Here is a 19,077-nt window from a genome sequence, read left to right on the forward strand (position 1 = left end):
AACTAGAGGACAAATTGCATGCTCTGGAGCGGGACTACGAGACCCTGCCTTGTGCCCAAACACTAACAGCCATTAAGGAATCCATGATAGAATACATTGACATGGCAGATAGGGAGGCAAAATATGTTTCCAGACGATATGTGGCCCGGGCTATTGGGGAGGGGAGACGGACCGGTAGACACTTAGCCAGGAAAATCAAAGAGCGTATGTCACACCAGGTTATATCCAAGATAACTGATACATCCGGAAAAGACCATCACACCACCCCAGAGATACTTGAACAATTTAGGCTCACTTACGAAGCACTATACTCTTCACAAGGGGAAATGGACACTGATACCTACATGACTATTTATCTGACATAGCAATAGCCTGGTTGTCGGACAGGCAGCAAGAGTACCTCGGCCAGCCAATCACAGAAGAAGTCCGTGCGGTTATTAATTACCTCCCGAACAACATGGCTCCGGGATCAGACGGTTTCCCTGGCGAATTTTATAAGGAGTATGCGGAGGAGATAACGCCACACTTATTAGAAATGTATGCTGAAGCCTTCGACTCTGGCACACTACCGCCTACTCTGAGGGAGGCTCTAATTATCACCCTTCTCAAAAAAGATAAACCTGCACATAGTTGAGACTCCTACCGGCTGCTCTCCCTTATAAACATAGACTCCAAGATCCTGGCTAAAATACTGGCCACCAGGTTACAGCCGTTGATGCAAAAACTGGTCCTTTCGGATCAATCGAGCTTTATCCCTACTCGATCCACCTCTCAATTTGCGCGATCTCTTCGCTACCTTTCACATACTAGAACCAAGAATGCCGGCGGCGGCTGTTATGCTTGATGCTACGAAAGCATTTGATTCTATCGAGTGGAGTTATTTGTTTGGTATTCTTCGTCGCATGGGCTTTCCCCCCCCCCCCAATATTTGTGCAGTGGATAACTTTATTATATACCAACCCTATGGCACTTGTCCAGGTTGAGGGCAACACCTCCGACCCATTTTGTATTACTAGGGGTACGAGGCAGGGTTGTCCCCTTTCACCTCTTTTGTTCGCTTTATCTCTAGAGCCCCTGGCCTGCATCATTGGCCTGCGACATCGTGCCGCGGCACTGCGTTTCGCTCACCGCCCAGTCAGTATTTCCATGTATGCAGATGACATGCTATTATTTTTACATGAACTCCGCACTTTCGTGGCACCCGTGCTACGGGAATTCATCCGTTTTGGTTGGTTCTCTGGGCTGCAAATCAATTGGTCCAAATCGGTAGTGGTCCCACTTACAGAGTGCACTACACCCCATGACCTGGAATATCCACTTGAATGGTCCTCGGACCCCGTGAAATATCTAGGGGTCTGGGTACATAGAGATCCAGACACGGTGATACGTGCAAATTATGGCCCCACCTACACCAAATTGGAACAGCAGGTCGATAGATGGGTGCGTCTTCCACTGTCCCTGACTGATCGCATCGCGCTCATAAAAATGGTCATACTGCCACAGTTCTTGTATCTTTTTAGTAATATACCAATTCCGCTCATTCCACATTTCTTTAAGACTTTGCGTGCACAGCTCCTAAGACTGGTTTGGGGAGGCAAACGGGCTCGGGTGTCATGGCAAATGCTTATCATGGAATATAAACATGGGGGGCTTCATTGTGCCCGACCCCTACCTGTACTACCTCTGCGCACACGCCCAATATGCCCACTACTGGATTGGCGAGCATGAATTCATCCCGCATGTAGCGATAGACGGTGACGCCCATCCTGTCCCGCTAGGCTCCATACTGACGCACACTGGGGGCGAGACTTCCCCCTCCCTCCCTTCTTCCCCCCCCCCCCCCTCCCCCGGACAGAAATCAATACGATTGACACCACTATCAATGCCTGGCATGCAATCGGCCGTCTAGCTGGTAAATTACCTCTGTACTCCCCTCTTTTACCTATTGCTTTTCACGCAGACGTATCGGTAACACATGAGAAGGGGGCGCTGCGCATCTTCCATCAAGTGAGCATGGAGAATGTAGGATCTTTTCCCGGGGGGCTCCTTCATGTCGACTGGCGATCTAGACTTTATACAGCACAAAACACCACTGTTTAATTTCCTTTTCTTCAGACTAAAGAAAGCGCTGCAAACACCTTATCATACCTTCCTCACAGAACCTGCTACCTTGAATACCCTCCAGGTTCTCTTTCTTAGCCCCACACGACACCATTTACTTACCAAACTGTACCGCGCAGCCAGGGAGGAATGACCGCAGCCCCCTAACTGCAGTCTGAACATATGGAATACTTATTTGGACCCACCACTGTCACTGATTGACTGGGAGCGTTGCTGTCAGCTTGCGGGTACCCTGACCTCAAATTGTAACTTAAGAATTATCCATTATAAGTACCTACACCAAATATATCAGCATTTATCGTGGGTATGCCCCAAGGTGGCTCAATTCTGAGCGGGAGTGCTACAAATACTGTCCACAATGATTAACATACAGTTACCATGCTCTCCACATATGTTTGCTGGGATTGGTGCCTACTGTGAAGGGCTCTTTGGGCAAGTTGGTGAGGGTGGCTCTCCTGATGGCGAAGAGGAGGATGGCAATGACTTGGGAGAGCAGGTCAGCTCCAACGACTACGTGTTGGCTCCAAGACTTGGCGTGCTGCAGTGACCGTCTCATCCTCCATGCGGAGGAGCTCCCCTCCTCATCCAGACCTGCTGATATATGGGAGCCCTTTTTGCAATATTTACATTCAGTGTCGATAGACAAGCCCCCACAGGATGTTGTAAGTGTACCTCATGATGTATAGTACGTCACCATGACAATATCCGATTCTTTGTTGTTACAATCACATGTCAGCGCTTCATGATTTGTAATTGTTACATTTCGAAACTGTACTACTGTTTTGCATGGTACCATTGCTGATGATATTGTGCATTATATCTGATTACTTAAAATTCCAATAAAAAAGTCATTTTAGTCCTTCTTGACACAGAGGGGAGCTGGTAAGTCTTCCAGAGACTGACATTTGGTCCATGTTAGAGGTGAGGATGGGACTGTTCTATGTGTCAGGGCGTGAATAGTACTTAAGATGGGGAGGAGCCCTTTGACTCTTTCTGAGCAGTGTCTGATGTGTCTGCTACTAGTGAAGATGCAGGCTGCTTGAACCTCTGTGCCTCTGTTGAGGGTGTTCCAGACTGGAGATGGCCCTATTGTGACTAGCATCACTCAAAACAAAGGCAGAATCTGGAAGCCAGCCACAAAAGGAACCAATGCAAACAAGTTCTGCAAAAGCAAAAAGAGAATCGACATTTCCTGTCTGCTTTCTTTGTATAAAAGTAGTAACTGCTGATCTAATTATTTTTCCAGTTCCAAGTTCTCTTCAACTGAGTAGCGGGTTCTCTCCAGAGTACCCAGATGACCACTGCACAACCAGGGCTGGGGTCTGCCTGACAGCTCAGCTTCTCATAGATCAGGGACTCCACCCAGAGTCCAATCTGGAGGAGGAATTTCTGACGTGTCCTGGGAACATAGAAGTCCGACCTGAGTGAGAGTAGAGTGTTCCGGCAGAACTCACATTTGGAAGGGAGTGAATCAGTTTACCTTCGAGCAAGGGGCTGTCAAATAGAGATTCTTAAATAGTTTGATTGGCATGCTCAGAATTGCCAATCTGTCTTTACAACTGGATGGAGGAGCTGCAGCACCTTTTGAAGCTTGCTGAGCTGCCTCCATGTTATCCTTGTAGTTGGCCCCAAGGCACTTGTGTTCACCATGTACAATTGGCTGATCTGACTGAAGCTAGTTACTTAAATTCCAGCACCTGGTGTGCGCTGGTGACCTCCAGACAATATGATGGCAGGCCTCAAGGCTGAAGAAATAAACTGTTTCCATGCAGTACCTGCCAAGGTACTCCTTGTGAGTAGCTTATTCTGCACTACCCCAAGCGTGCCATAGTGGGAGCACTACTCCGGAAATTGACTCAAGGTGCCCAGTTTTAAAGTTAGCACCTGGGAGCCATAGTGCCAAAGAGCTCTGTGCCCGATTGGATCATTATCGAAGTGCTCCAGCATAGCCCCAAGAAGTGTGTCCTCCATGCCAAACCCCTGCTCTTCGATTCGAAAACTGCCACCCACTTCCAATCAGGGAAGCCCCATTGTGACTGACAAAAAGTTACCGGAGTAATGGAACCTGGCTTGCCGAATCCATAAGGCCCACCTGTAATGACAGACTGCTGGAGCCCAGAAGAGGGCCAATATCGGGAGCTTCTGCTCTTGCCAAGGCTTTCCAGAGACTCACTGTGTGGCTGACAGCCACATACCTTTAGTGTAAGTGCCCCAATGCTGTGCAGACTAGTACAGCCCTGTGCCGGTGAACCAGCTGGAAGGTCCAGCGCTGCAGCAGAAGAAATGCGTTACCCGACTATCGGAGCTTAAACAGAGAGAATTTGGGCTAAGCAAGGTCCGGAGAAGTGCTGCACCTAAAACCTTGAGACTGCTACATGGACAGAAGAGAGATGGGGAATAAGTGCATTGCCTATATTGATACCCCAATTTAAAGTGCTTGGAATTTACTCTCACAAGATGGTTCTGATTGTAGTGTTATTGGTGTAAAGAAAAAAAAGTACTTTTCTTTTATAAAGAGAGGCACCGGGCTGGACAATTATTTTATTTTATTGGGTTGCTTGGTGTAGTGTTGAGTACTGAACAGAGGACCTCGTCTGCAACCTCACTTGCACAAACTTCCCTGAGATGCCTGTGATTGCCTGCCATGACTACAACTGAGAATCAAGTGCTGAAAGGGTGGTACTTGGCTCAGTTTGCAGAGCCATGTTAGGATGGGCACTGGGACAGTAGGGTCAAATGACCCCAGTCCCCATGGCTGTACCCAGTAATTCCTGTCGGCCCAGTTGCCTCCTGTATGGGGCCTGACTATTAGCGTTATTGTAGTAAATGCAATGAATATCCTGTTGAAATCTGAAGGTGGTAGTCACTAGGATTCTTGGCATGCAGGTTTCAAGTATATTGCTGACAAATATAAATTTCATGCTACAAACATGTACTGCTCCTTTTTCAGTTCCACTTTTATTTTAAAAGCTGACCCCTTATGTTTGCATATTGATATTGCCTGGTTAGTATAATTTTACATCCTTAAGCATCTCTAACTCTGATTATTTTTAAAAAAAAATGCACTAGCTAATTGCATGTTTAAAATGCTAATTGCCATTGTAGATTTTATCTGATTGAATTTTCTAAAGTGCACTCAAAATCTGTTTAGAAATAGCTGGCCAGTGTTTCCTGTTGTTCACACCATACAGCTATATTCCATGCATACTTGTAATGTGATGGGTTAATGCAGTGCTTAATTTTTAGATGTTCATATGTGTATAGATGCTGCTGCTGCATTGTGGTTGACTTTTTCTATCGCGATTACATGTGTTCAGTTTGGTAATTATTATAATTGCCTTCTATATATATGTACATTCATACATTCTTGAGACCTTGAATGTTCCTGTGTAGAAAGGTGATCCTTGCACTCCCTGGTTGCTGACTGACAGTTTCACAAATGGTACACACCTGTACACTTAGTTTTCTATTGTAAGGTGATACTAGGGGCCTCATTACGACGTCGGGTAGAAACCAAACAGACTGACTCCTTTTCGGCATCGGTTTCCACGACTCGTGTTTGGCGAGTCCGACCAATTCCAATTCTACCGAACACCGTTCGGAAAGTCTTCCATTGAATTCAGTGGGAACCTGTGTTCCGACAGACGACACAGGCTCACATTAAAACAAGCATTAAAAATACAATGGATCTCGCCTTTCCTTAAGTTAAAGCCATTTGCTTTGCTGTGCAATACCATTAGCAAAGCAAATGGCTTTAACTTAATCAATGGCGAGACCTATTGCATTTTCAATGTATGTTTGTTAGGCCCTTCTGCTTTATGGTTCCAGTAGACCAGTTACAAATGGGATCTACTGAATCTATAAACTTAACATGAGTTTTTGGACATTCCTTATATATCTCAAGCAGTAATAAAACAAGCCGGCAGTCACAGCTACAGGGGGTTTAACTCGTGCTGCTTTACAGCTTTCCCTACAGCCCCTTCCTCATCGCCCTGAGGCGGGTTTCCCCTAGGGCCTCACTGCTGCACCGTTGTTCTGATCCTTCTTGCCGCCTTGTTCTGTTCAGTATAAATATTAAAGATTTTCATGATTTTTTAAGGTTTTTAAAATGATTTGATTCAGCAAATTAATATACATGACGTATAACAGTGTTGATGTTTTGTATACCTAGCTTTTTATTTCAGTGATTTGGCAGTGCGCCTACCTTCTGAAATGCATACGTCTTATTTTCTGACGTATGCTCCAGTACTATCCGTTATTTCCGTATCCCACGAAGACGCCATTTTAAATTCTGGTTGCTTCCACCTTGCCTAAGAAGGAGCACAAAGGATGAGGAGTTGGAGTTTACACACATCTTGTGGGGAATTTACTAGGAAATGTCATCCTTTTTAAAATGTCAGAGTGTGCTCTGAAAAGAAAGGCTAGCCTGCTACAACAATGAACAATGCATACTGTGTTTTTAAATGTGTGCCTCGAAGTTGAAGCAGAAAGACACTTCTGAGCAGTCCTGTGGATGGTGTGCACTCTTTTGAAAGGCAGACCATGTAACTTCAATTACAGGTAGTAACTTACAGAACTGTATTATTTACGTCTGAAGGAGTGTTTCAAATGTATGTAAAATAATGTTGCTGTGTTTAAGCTGATCAGGCACCGCTGACCGTGAAATCCAGTTTCCAGTATATTAGACCGTGCTGGTTTTTAATAAACAGCGGATAGCATTCTGGGACGTGTAGTTTCATTTTAGCATCATCTGTCTTGGATTAGAAATCCAGGCTCCAATGTCCTGGCCACATAAAAAGCGTGTTCCTATTTATTTGTCTCATAAATAAATTATACAGTGATTCAAAAATGTTGTTTTATGTAGCACAATTCACGTCGTGATTTTCAAATATTTTTAGCTGCAGGAGGCTTTTTGCCTGAGCTCCCCTCGAATTCTCTCCCTCGCCTAAGGTCGAGCTTGGGGATGATAAAAGTGTGTTTGGCAGAAGGACCCAGGTCACCATAAATGCTGTACTCCAGGCATGGGCTTTTCTGCGTTCTGGTGCGTTAGTTCCATGGACGTGAACGAGGACTACAAGCCCCAGAATGCATTTGGTTGCTGAACTACATCCAAGCGAGGAGAACAATGTGTCCGGTGCCATGGGGACATCGGCTAACATACTAAGGCGAGGCCTTGGTCAGTCATGTGCTGTGAACATTGTGTGCGCTAGGACTGAGGGGATTGTAAGCGACCGGAAAAACTTAAGTGAGAAGCTGTTTCCATAGTTACAAAAGTAGTGCTTAGGAATTGCGAACTCTGCAAAGAAAACAAGGAAGATGAATGCGCCTGCCATACTATGTATACAGCAAAAAAACACAAGCCAGATGGACGTATGCAGCTTATGTGGTCATTTGGATACTCTGTGCTGGACACTTTGTCACACATTACAGCCTTGTGTAGCGCAACTGGTGTTCATGTAAAGCACTCTGATACCCGATACCTTCGGGTGAAGTTTGCGCTATAGAAACAAGGCAGCGTAACGAAGCTTCTGATAAGAAGCTTAGTTGCCATGACAAGGGAAAGCTTGGAATAAAGATGGCGTCGGACTGTCCACTGTCCGTACGTGCATGCGCATGTTGTACGGTTTGTACAAATGGCGAGAGCAGCCATCTTTGTCCATCCCTACGCGTGCGTGCAAAGCCTTCCAAGAATCGATGGCAAAAGGCAGTTGCATGGCAAGTGCAGCGCATGCGCTGCTATCGCCAGGCGAGACCTAAAAAGTGAAAGTTGCAGAAAACCTTCGATTGCCGATTGGAACTGATTCGGACTGACCGAACGTTTTGCTTTCTGACCGAAAACATCTTCATCGGTTGGTTGGACATGTTTCCGAGTCGGAAACATAGTTTCTGCCGCGGTTTAGTGGAATCCGACTGCCGTTCAGAGCCTTTCCAACCGACATCATAATCAGCCCCTTAGTGCAGTTATTCAATTAATTTGCTTCCATGTGAAATGTGTTTCACGTTTGGTGTATAATAGATTCAAGTTTAACACAGTAAGTTGAGTGCTTAGGTAACAAGCTGCCGTTTTTGTAGTTCCAACCTACAGTCTTGTTAAGGCCTGTTGTGTACAATACCAGTACTTGCGGGAGGCTTTGGATCAGGCCATTGCTTAGCATTGGTACATCTCATCTTGTACATCTTATTTGCATTCTTCGTATGCAGTGGTTTTCCTGCTGCTGCTTGTGTTTGTCCCTCCTCTGGAGCATAGCTTCTTTATCGTCCTTTTGATTGGATGACTTGTCCTTCCATGGCTGACGTCAGGAAACAACTTTTGTTTTCTTTTTATTTCAGTACTCCGTGAGAGTGCACCTGTTTTCTTGCTCTCTCTTCAACTTTCACCTTCACATTCTCACCCCCCATCTCATGTAGTGCCTCATAACTCTGACCATCTCTGCTTTGTTTCAGCATTTGAAACAATTAGCTTTTGTTTCCTTGCTGTCAATGTTGTTCAGCGTTGTCAAGATACCTTGGCATAGCCAAACGCCTGGATAATGCCTTTTGAAAGGCAAGACCAGTTGGCTTCGATTATATTTATATAGGTAGTGATATTATTTCTCAAAACAGAGCTGTAATTTAGTTATGAAATCCCTCACAATTTGCAGCTATTTTTAAAGAGGGCCGTGTGACACTTTGCATAGCGAAACAAGCATATAGCTCTACCTGATCTTCCCATATGCAGGTCAGTGTTTCCTTCCTGTAGCTGGCTGGCATGCTCCCTCAATGAAATGTTCATCAGAAATTGTACCTTTCTTATAGGGACTACATAAGTAGCCCTTCTCCTATGAAAACAGAATAGTGACCAAAGGCCTCCACACACAAAATGAGTAATTATTAGTGATTGAACAAGTTCCTGAGAGAGGAAGGGGTATATGGGGAAAATCTATATCTGATAATTCGCTTGTCACACTTCACCTTGGCTGAGACAGCCTAGGCCATTCAGAAGAAAGAAGAGAGCCCAGACCTCTGAGGCCAACACAGGAAAGGCTCACTTTTGAAGGTTTGGTGGGATGGATTCTGGCAGTGATGTCGGGTAGGGGTGGAGCTAAGGCCCCCAGAGGAACACTTTCCAGAGAAAAGCTGATGATGCCATGTTGTATTATGCTAGAATGGTGTGCAGGAGGGTTGGGACAGGGCTGAAGGGATGATGTGGTATCCTAGAATTGGCCAGGTGTGCCTGTCATCTAGGACTTTACATCCCTACTTAAACACCTGCACAAGGAGAGAGCATTGAGAAATCACTGGAAATTAAAGATAGGAGAACGAATGAGCAGCTGGTAAGAGAAATCCTCTAATGTCCTGCCAAGATGGGACTAAGAAATGCTCTACAACCCCCCCCCCCCCCCCCCTCTTCCCCAGGTGCTCTACATGTCAGCCAGGAGGACCTGGGGCCTGCGGAGTTTAGAACGTGGCATGCTCTGCTTTATAGTAGAGTAGAGGCTGTACAAGATGATCCACCAGGAGCCAGGCAGAGAAGAAGGCTGGCGCAGGATGCTGGAAAAACAAGCTTCCTGAGAAAGTGTTCCTTTAGAGAAAAAGCTCCTGGTAGCTTTGCCACGCCACTATAAGCAAGACAAGCCCAGGAGGAAAAAATTGGCCCAATGGGCAAAGAGATGCGCTATTTGAAGATGTGCCCTTTTAACAACTGATCGTGAAGAAAAACAAGTGTGTGGCACTCTGCCATATCTTGAGTAATTACCCCCAAGGTGGGTCAGGGACAGGGGTTGGCTCATCTTTGTTTAAATTATCTGCTGTGGGAGCAAGCTTGATGGGACCCCGTCCACTGATTCATGATGACTCCAATTCTGGGGCTCAGGATAACAAAAGATGTGGTGTGTTGCAGCCCCTATGTTTGGAGGTAGGGCGGGTGCACCTACTTCTCTGCCTGCGGGCGGCCGTGCAGGTTTTCTGCCATGGGCAGGAGCCTAGAAGAGAATGCTCCTGCCCGGAAAGAGCAGAAAGACATGGCTGGCTCGTGCACAGCCCCGTGACAGGGGTGCGGCACACAGTGAGCCATCTCTCCTCCCTCACAGCCACCAACATGCCAGTGATGCGGACAAGAGTGAGGACAAGCTGGTGGTCTACGAGGTGTGTGGCCCGGGTGATAGTCCTGTTCTTCGACTATTGTGCTCCGTAAAGCACCACCTCCAGCAGGTGCCAGTATCACTCGCACTAAAGTATATAAAAAGCCAATAGAGGTTGAAAAGTCCTTAAGCACCATAGATATATACCTATATGTATTGCTTTCTATTAACATGTAGAATAATTGTAAAAAAAAATATATATATTAAGAACACTTAAAAACCAGAGTTTATTGAATGCATCTTTAATCTACTTATACTTACTTCCTTTATGCATCTATATACCTTCCATGCACTTGTATCTATATATTTATTACTTTCCTACGAAAAATACAAATATTATATGCACTACACTATTTCTCACCCTATACCTCTATCAATATCTTTAATCTACATAAGCTTACTCCCTTTATGCATCTATAAACTTTCCATGTACTGATGGATCTATATATTTATTACTTTCTTCTAATTCAGCATATCCAATGCACTACCCTATTTTCACCCTATACCTCTCTCAATATATCTTCTACCTCAACTCTTACTCATCTCAAACCTCTTTCTAACACTCTTTTTAATGCACTAGCCTATTTCTCACCCTATACCTCTATCAATATATTTACTACCGCCACTCTCATTCATCCCAAACCCCATACCACTACTATGATCCACAAAATAGCCCTTTCTAGACTCTCCCCTACTCTACCCCCTCCTTGCACCACCTGACACTTCTTTTACTATACTGATCCCCCAAAACAAGCCTTCTAAACTCTTCTCTCAGACTCTTCCCCTCCACATCCCTTTTTACTCATCCCAACCCTCACACTACTGCTATGACCTCCCCCCCCCCCCCCCAAAAAAAAACAGTCCAAAGCCTTCATTCTTCTATCCCTCCACTATCCTTTTCAATCGAAATAACAAGCTAACATGTCCACTTCTCAAATTTCACATTTCGCTATACTAATTCACCACTAATACTTTATGGGTTCCGGATTAGCTCCCCCCTCCCACCCCCCACACACACACTAAGAGATAACGATTTTGATGCATTTTGTGTTGTTAACTACAATATTTTTCTCTATGGACACTATCTACACTGTATATATGTATTCTATAAGCCTTGGTCCACCAATTTTAAAATGCGATCAAATTTTACACAACCTGACTTTCTCGGTCTATGATTATAGCAGAGTATATACGCCTACTCAAAAATGGCGCTTATTAGATTGAAGAATGCTGCTGTGACAGCCGAAATGCGTCTCTCTGTGTTGGGTTGGAGGAGGCTCAATTCAAATAAAAGAGCCTTTACCTGAATAGCCCTCGTGTGCGTAATCTTTTTCCTTAAGTGGAGCAGAGGTTTCTTGTTGCGATCTGTCTGTCTGTGTCTCTCTCTCTCTCGCTCTCTCTCTATCTCTATCCCAATGCAAGATGTACTCGCCTGCGTGGGCTCCCTCTTTTCAGGCAAACTTTGTTGGGGTCTGTGCCTGGGCTGCTAGGAGGGCCCCGCCGCTCATCCGTGCGGTCCCACTGTTTCGCCAACCGGCGGAGGAGTTTGGGGGGGGGGGGCAAGGTGATGCCATTGAGGGAAGTGATGCGGCAACCTGCACAACGACAGTGCCTCAGCAACCCACTTGGGATTATCATGGGCGAAATTACTGCAGGGCGATTCACTCACTTGAGAAAACGGGCACTACATTAACCAACCGGCCACGCAGGTGGCCACGCCCACATGGGCAGGGACTATTGTACCTTTATGTAGTGCCGGAAATCTTCCCGTGACAGAATGCTGTTGGAGCCTAGAGCCTTTGAAGATGTGTCTACGACACGAAACGCGTTGGGCAAGACTCTTAATGTGGCTGAAGCGCCAAGCTGTTCAAGTTGTTTTTCCTTAATAAATCGGAGGCAAGATGTACTCACCTGTGTGGGCTCCCTCTTTTCAGGCAAACTTTGCGGTTTGATATACATTCATATTTCACTATACTAATCCTTTAATGGGTTCCGGAGTAGCGTGCTACTCGCCCCCCCCCTCAAAAAAGACAAGCGCTATATAAATGCAAACCTTTTTCCCTATTTTATCCCTCTGCTCTTCATCTGAATCCATATAACTGACTAACCTTTTTTTTTTTTTTTTTGTTGAAACATTTTTATTGTTTTCCAACTCCACAAAACATCAATCATCTCGCCATCCCCCCCCATCCAGGAAATACCATACATGTATCAGCATCCCCTACTCTCCTGGAGATGGCTCAATCTCCCCCCCCCCCCCCCCCGGTCCCCTACCCCCCCTCCCCCACCCCCTGTCAGTGTGCCCCCTTCCCCTACTCCGTACCCGCTTCCGACGTGCCCCCCCTCCCTAGTCAATAAAATCCAGGAGCCCAACCACTCCCTAACCCAACAGAACCTGCCAGCTAGCCCAGCCAAAAGTGTAGACGGTCAGTGCCCACCTTCTCGCCTCTTCTACTCCCCGCTCCCCACTACCTCCTGCCCGTCAGACCCGCACTCCTCAGCCCCAGCCTCGGACATCAACCCCTGAAATTCTACCACCAGCGCTTCCCATGCCCGGGCCGTTGCCAGCGCCTTTTCGTCATCTCTCCGGAGGGCCAGTTGCACCCGGAGGGTGCCCTCGGCCCCCGCCCAACGCGCCAACGCCGATCTCCAGCGCAAGAAGTTAGGCCCCCCCCGGGATTTCCAGTGCAGAGTCAGTTCCCTCTTGGCCATTATCAACCCCAGATCATAAAATTTGCTAGTAACCTTCGTGCGGAGAGTGTGGGGGAACCAAAGCAACAAACAGGTCCCCATATCCGGGGCAATGGAGCGATCAGTGACCTGGTTCAAACAATCCACCACTGCCTCCCAGTAGTCACCCAACTGCGTACAGGACCAAAACATGTGCCGAAAGTCCGCCCCATCTACCCCGCACCGCGGGCACTGGGAGTGCGCACCCCCGAAATATCGCAGTATTTTGGCCGGCGTCCGGTATGCCCTGTGTAACGTAAAAAACTGGACTAATTGGAACCGGGCATTCCTCGTTCCCTTCCAGGCCCTCATAACTGACTAACCTATCCACCACTCAAATTACTTTCATATTTCACTCTACCAAATCAACACTAATCCTTTATGGGTTCCGTAGTAGCGTGCTACTCGCCGAAAAAGCAATTTTGACTCCTCGTCAGGGGTGTAAGCGCTATATAAATGTCATTACAATACAATAGAATAGGACATGCTTGGACCAGTCATGCATGTCCCAGGTGGGACCAGGCATCCACCAACCAAAAGAAAATTAAAGGAATGAGGCTGCTCATTAGTTATACATTTTTCCTACCTGGAGTGTCCCATAATAACTCAAGTGGAACTGAATATGTACATGACTCTTTCATGGTGTCCTAAGAAGGGACCGGGGCACCAGCAACAAATGTTGTCTGTGTTGTGGAGGCACTGAAGATGTTACAGCCCCAGCTCCCTCCCACTCCCTCCCCCGAAGAGTTTTATTTAGTGTCATCATAAGTTTCTGGGATCATTGAAACTATTGTTCCCCAGTGTTACCAGGAGTAACCAGCATTGCTAAAACCAGCAGCTTCTGCAATACCCCAGTTATTGCCCTGGTCAATGTGAATGTTTTTTAGCCACGTTTCACACTATCACTTCCACATTTGTTCAGTAAGACCCCCAACAACACCGAATAAGCATGGGCAAAGCCAGTAATTCTTGGCAGTGCCCGAGGTATTGGCCTGGTCAGTGTGAATGTCTTTCAGCTATGTTGTCTAGCAACACATCGGCTGTCAGCATGACTGAAACTCATGGAAAGCCAAGAATCATAGGCTGTTGAGCCAGCGCAAAGTCTCTGCGCAGACACCGCCCCCCCATGTTCAATTTGTCCTGCCCTCCGAAAACACAAAATATCTCTGATCTGACCTGCTCTAAGATGCTGGCGGCATCCTAGCACTTTTTTCTATGACTTTCAGCCATGCTGAACAGAAGATGTGCTGCTTGACAACATGGCTGAAAGACATTCACACTGACCTGGCCAATACCTCGGGCATTGCCAAGAATTATTGGCTTTGCCAGGCCTTATTCTGTGTTGTTGGGTGTCTTAATGAACAAATGAGGAAGTGATAGTGAGAAACAGTTGAGTTTTAAATGAAGCGAGGGTGTTGAGTAACAGCCAGAGCTGCTGACAGGGGAACTGGAGAACTCGGGAACCAGGTTGTAATCTCAGGGTCGACTGAACAGTTTGATTATGGGCAAATCACTTGCGCTTCCCCCATCCTACGACAATTAATGTGTCATTGTTTGTTTAATATAACTGGTGAGCACTTAAAGCGCTCCAATACCATCGGCTGGTGTTAGCACTATGGCAAGATGGAGGATGGAACAAGCCTTCCAATACTATCAGATCGTGCAAAAAACAAATAAAATAAAATAGAAGCAGCAGCCATGAGGGAGGTAGTTGGGGGATGGATCAAGCAGGGAAGCAGGAGGGGATGGAAAGATGGGCACGCAACGATGGGAGAGGGCAGGAGAAAGGACTTCAATTCTATCGGCTTGTGTTCGCTCTATGGGAAGTAGAGTGCAGAGCAATCGCTCCAATAGCATTGGATTGTGTAAAAATAAATGCTTGCATTTTAACAACTTTACAAGGGGTGTGTGTGTGTGTGTACACGCACGTGTGTGTGCGCACGTGTGCACACACACGGGAGACGGCCTGAAAACACAAGTACTCCTATGGAGCGCTTGAAAACAAAGTAAAAAATTGCTCCACAAACCAGGAGAAGTGTAAGGAGACATGTACTTGGTCCATGCGCTATGAAATGACCAAACACAAGAAGAGAAAATTACGCTTGCATGCCATGATGAATGCAGGGCTAAAAAAATCACTCTCCCGCTCGTATTTGCGGGCCAGATTTAATTAGGGCGAGGTATTTTTAGGTCCTACTCGCCCTTTCTGGCGAGCAGGAAGACAAACTGATTGACTTTTGACTTATGTCTCTAAAAGCAGACCCAATGTGACCAGATTTAAGGGCATCTTTATTGCTCGCAAAGTGCATGAGCAATAAAAATGCCTATAAATCCTGTTAACTTGTCACATTTGCTCACAGAGGTCAAGTACATTACAGTTAGGGTGAGTAGATTTTTTTAGGTTACTATACCTGCAGGTCTAGAAACAATTTTTTGATTTTTCGAGCCCTGGAATGGTATCAAAGAAAATGTGAGTGACACTGAAGTTTCCCAGTGGTGGGAGATGGGTGGCCTGTAAGCCCACAGACAGAACACCGCACATCTCTTCGAGACTTCTTATGCGCTGTCTAGCCAAGAACTAAAAATTACTAAATTATGGGGTACGTTTTGTCACAGTATTACTTCATTATTTTGTAATTCTTGCCACATTGCTCAGTCAACCCTGAGGCATAAGCTGGTCCATCCTTGCCACATAATTCCGGTGGCCTGCATACAAGTATCAATATTTTTAATGGCGATATTGGCAAAGTATATCAAGTGGTTATTGTTATTAATGTTGTGATACTTACAGCGCCAATAGGCCTGCCTCGTGTGTGGTATGTGTGTGTGTATATATATATATATATATATATATATATATATATATATATATATATATAAAAAATCTTGCACCCTGACAAAGCCAGTAGGCCTGCCTACATGTGTTGAGGCTGTGGCCACTTGACAAAGCCAGTAGGCCTGCCTTGTAACTAATGCACCCCCCCCCTTCCTTCAATTGTGTCATTGCATCTAGAAAAGTGAGAGTAGGTAGTTACTTGGGTTTTTTGATTTGGGTCAGGATCTACTAGGGTGTTATGCAGCCACTTAACGAACCTTGCAGCCCCCCCCCCCCCCCCCCCTCCTCTCCTCCACTCAGGACCTCTTAGGCCTGCCATGCACAGTGCCGGAGTGGGCCCTGTGAATCTCTGGGCTATTGTTACGCCACTGGTGTTGTGGTATTAGGGTGCCACCTAAGGTAATTACATCAACCTGAATGTATATATTTGTAATGTAATGCATAGAATGTAGTCGTTGTGTAAGCAATGTACTTTTCCTTTTTGAAAGAAAAAGCACTGACTGGACAGTAATTTATTGGATTGTTGTGCTTCACCACCCTGAAAGTCGAGTGCTACAGTGGTTACTTGGTCCCCAGTGAAAAGATAATTGTGGACTTGTACAGAACCCACATACTTCACAACCGAGAGCCCAATTTCTTACACCATAGATGCCAAACTTGATTTGATTGTTGACACTTTATTATGAGTATAATAAGCTTTTCTGTTTATGTAGTCTGTTAATTTCACATATTCCCCCCCCCCCCCTGCAACGTAATAAGGAAAGTCCATTACAATAGCTTCAACACTCAAGAAGGGGTCGCGGGACGGAACTAGCTTATTTCCATTTTCTGAAAGGCTCGTCCTGGAAATATTTGTGGCACCATAACAAGTGGTATATGGTTAATTTCAGCCCATTATCATCTAATAAGTGGAATGCCACTAGCGGGCTGGATTTTAGGCTTCCTAAGTAGCTATGCATACTGTGAATATGAGCAATGGCGAAGTGGCTATGATTGGCTATCATTCAGCTACACAAGAGACATAAAAGTTGCAACAGGGAATATGTTGCACATCGCACCACTTTCGGAACATGTTTATCTTTAGTGATCACTGTAAAGTGAAAAGGGAACCTTCTGAATTACGTGTCCCATACCAGCAAATGACCTCCCTGGTTGTCATGCATTTAATTCACCTGGCTGAATAAGACTTGTCTGCCTCTGGCAGGAGTGGTGCTATGGGTCCTAGAATGCAAAGTGATCTTTAAAAAAAAGCCAGGACTGAATGATTGTGTTGGTTACACAAGAATCCGCCAGGTGAAATCTATATTTCATGGACTTGCCACTTCCCTCCAGTGCATTGCTATAAACTGGTCCCATTGAGTCGAACCCCCCCACCCCCCCCCCCCCCCCACACAATTTTACAACATATTGCCTTTTGTTGTTGATGGTATATTTGTTTTTACATTCCCCATGACAGCTTTGGGAAAGGTATGCTGTATCTAAGATTAGAGCACAGAAGGACACCTCTTATGTGAGCATGATTTGAAAATGGCATGCCCTCTATTTGACATATCCAAACATTTGTTGTAATATCAACAGGTGACCCGAAATACAGCAGCGAAAACTGCACAATGGTCATTTGAATTTTGTCACAATATCCTCATAAAATAATTTGCTCCCCAGACGCTATTGATTAGGTGATGTGGTGTTATTTGTCCTATATCCTTTACTCTGGAACTCTTGTGAACCCCCATTGAGGAGTAGCCCTGACATAATCTTTATTTTAGGAAACATCAGAGGCTTGGCTCTTCTGCAATTACTTCACTGTCCTAGATCCTTTTTCTGTGAGCACTTCTGGATTAACCATGGTGCTGAGAAACCCTTTGGGCTAAACTAGAGCCTTACAATTGACAAATTCATCTACTTGTAGCCCTAGTCCAAATCTGCGTTCTGGTTCCAGCGTTGTGCTGCTCTCTTTGCGCCGAGTCCTGTCTCCCACCGTACCTTTGCTACTCTTTCAGCCTCCACCTCTGGCGCGCAGACTCTAATTAGTCCCAAATAACTTTTGCGCTGATTGAAGCAGTGCAAGATACCATAACCTCTACGAGACATCTGCGTTCAGGTGACCAGAGGCCACTGCAGGCATCAGCAGCCAAGGTCTGTGTCCTGTTTCCAATGACTTTTTGTACCTAGGACTTTTGAGTTTCCTGTTGCCTTCCTCCTGTCACTTAGAAAGCTGGACACAGTTTGCAGTGAACAGTAGCAGAGGCACATTACCTGGCCTGGAGAGTCTCCTGGGTCCCTAACGCTGCAGTCTCGCCGCGCCGCTTTGCAACACCCGGAGGTCTGCGGCTGGAGACAACAGCTCCCAGGGAGACTTGCGGCGACCTCCGGCTCGCCGGTTTAAGAGAAGGACGCGTCGCTGGGCGGAGCCCGGGCAGAGGGCGGGCCGTCTGAGGCCGTCAGAGGCAGGAGGAGGCTGGGCTGGGCCAGAGACCCTGTGAGTAACAAACTGTGCTTTATTATTTATCCGGAGCAGCGTCGGATAAGGCTGTGGGACTTTGCAGGCTTATACCTTGATAAACTGGTCATTTGATTCCTGGTGACACCTAGGCATAGTCAAAGCTGAAAATCAACTCTGTTTAATCTACTACTAGAAAGACAAGGTGGTTACGGGGGCAGGCTCCATGAACAATTTCCTTGTCAAAATGGTGAATAAAATCAATGATGACAGAAGGGCTTCTTTGGGCAAAGTAGCTTCTCTAGACTATGACCTCCCTCCAGAAAGAGCAACTACGCCGGAGGCACCTCTAGAGGGCGAAAATAGCACTGACCGTGTGTTAGGAGAACAAAACGCATGTAATCCAGCTAGCGTAGTAGTAGCTTCGATCCACCAGGCCCCTGATACCATTACGCTTGATTCTATAATGCTTGATAAATTATCTTCTGACTCCGAGGAAGAGGTAGAGGTAACGGAAGGAAGTAAAAGAGAGAGACCTGTTAGAACCTGTAGAAAGCAGCAAAGTAAGAGGGGGGTAAGATCACCCACAGGAGAAGAGGGGACATCTCCCCTAAAGCCAAATCGAACGCAGAGAGTAAAAAGGAAACTAGCATCACCCTGAGCCCTGAGCAGTTTGGTTTGCTAATCAAAACCATAGAGGCCACTTTTGACCTAAAACTTAAGGATTCCATTGACTGCCTTGCAGCCAAATTGGACACCGCGAATGCGGAGTTAAAAAGACTAGGAGGTTTATTGGACCAACAGTTGGCCAATCTATCTAAGGCTAACCC

General features: G+C 45.9%; 1 protein-coding gene across 1 annotated transcript in view; it reads left to right on the plus strand.

Annotated features, from left to right (window-relative positions):
* The window catches only part of FBXO30 (F-box protein 30), a 151,998-nt gene that overhangs the window by 13,807 nt on the left and 119,114 nt on the right, over nt 1-19,077 (plus strand). The gene's annotated exons all lie outside the window — the stretch shown is intronic.

The sequence above is a fragment of the Triturus cristatus genome, chromosome 6 (genome assembly GCF_964204655.1).
Source record: "Triturus cristatus chromosome 6, aTriCri1.1, whole genome shotgun sequence".
NCBI lineage: Eukaryota > Metazoa > Chordata > Amphibia > Caudata > Salamandridae > Triturus > Triturus cristatus.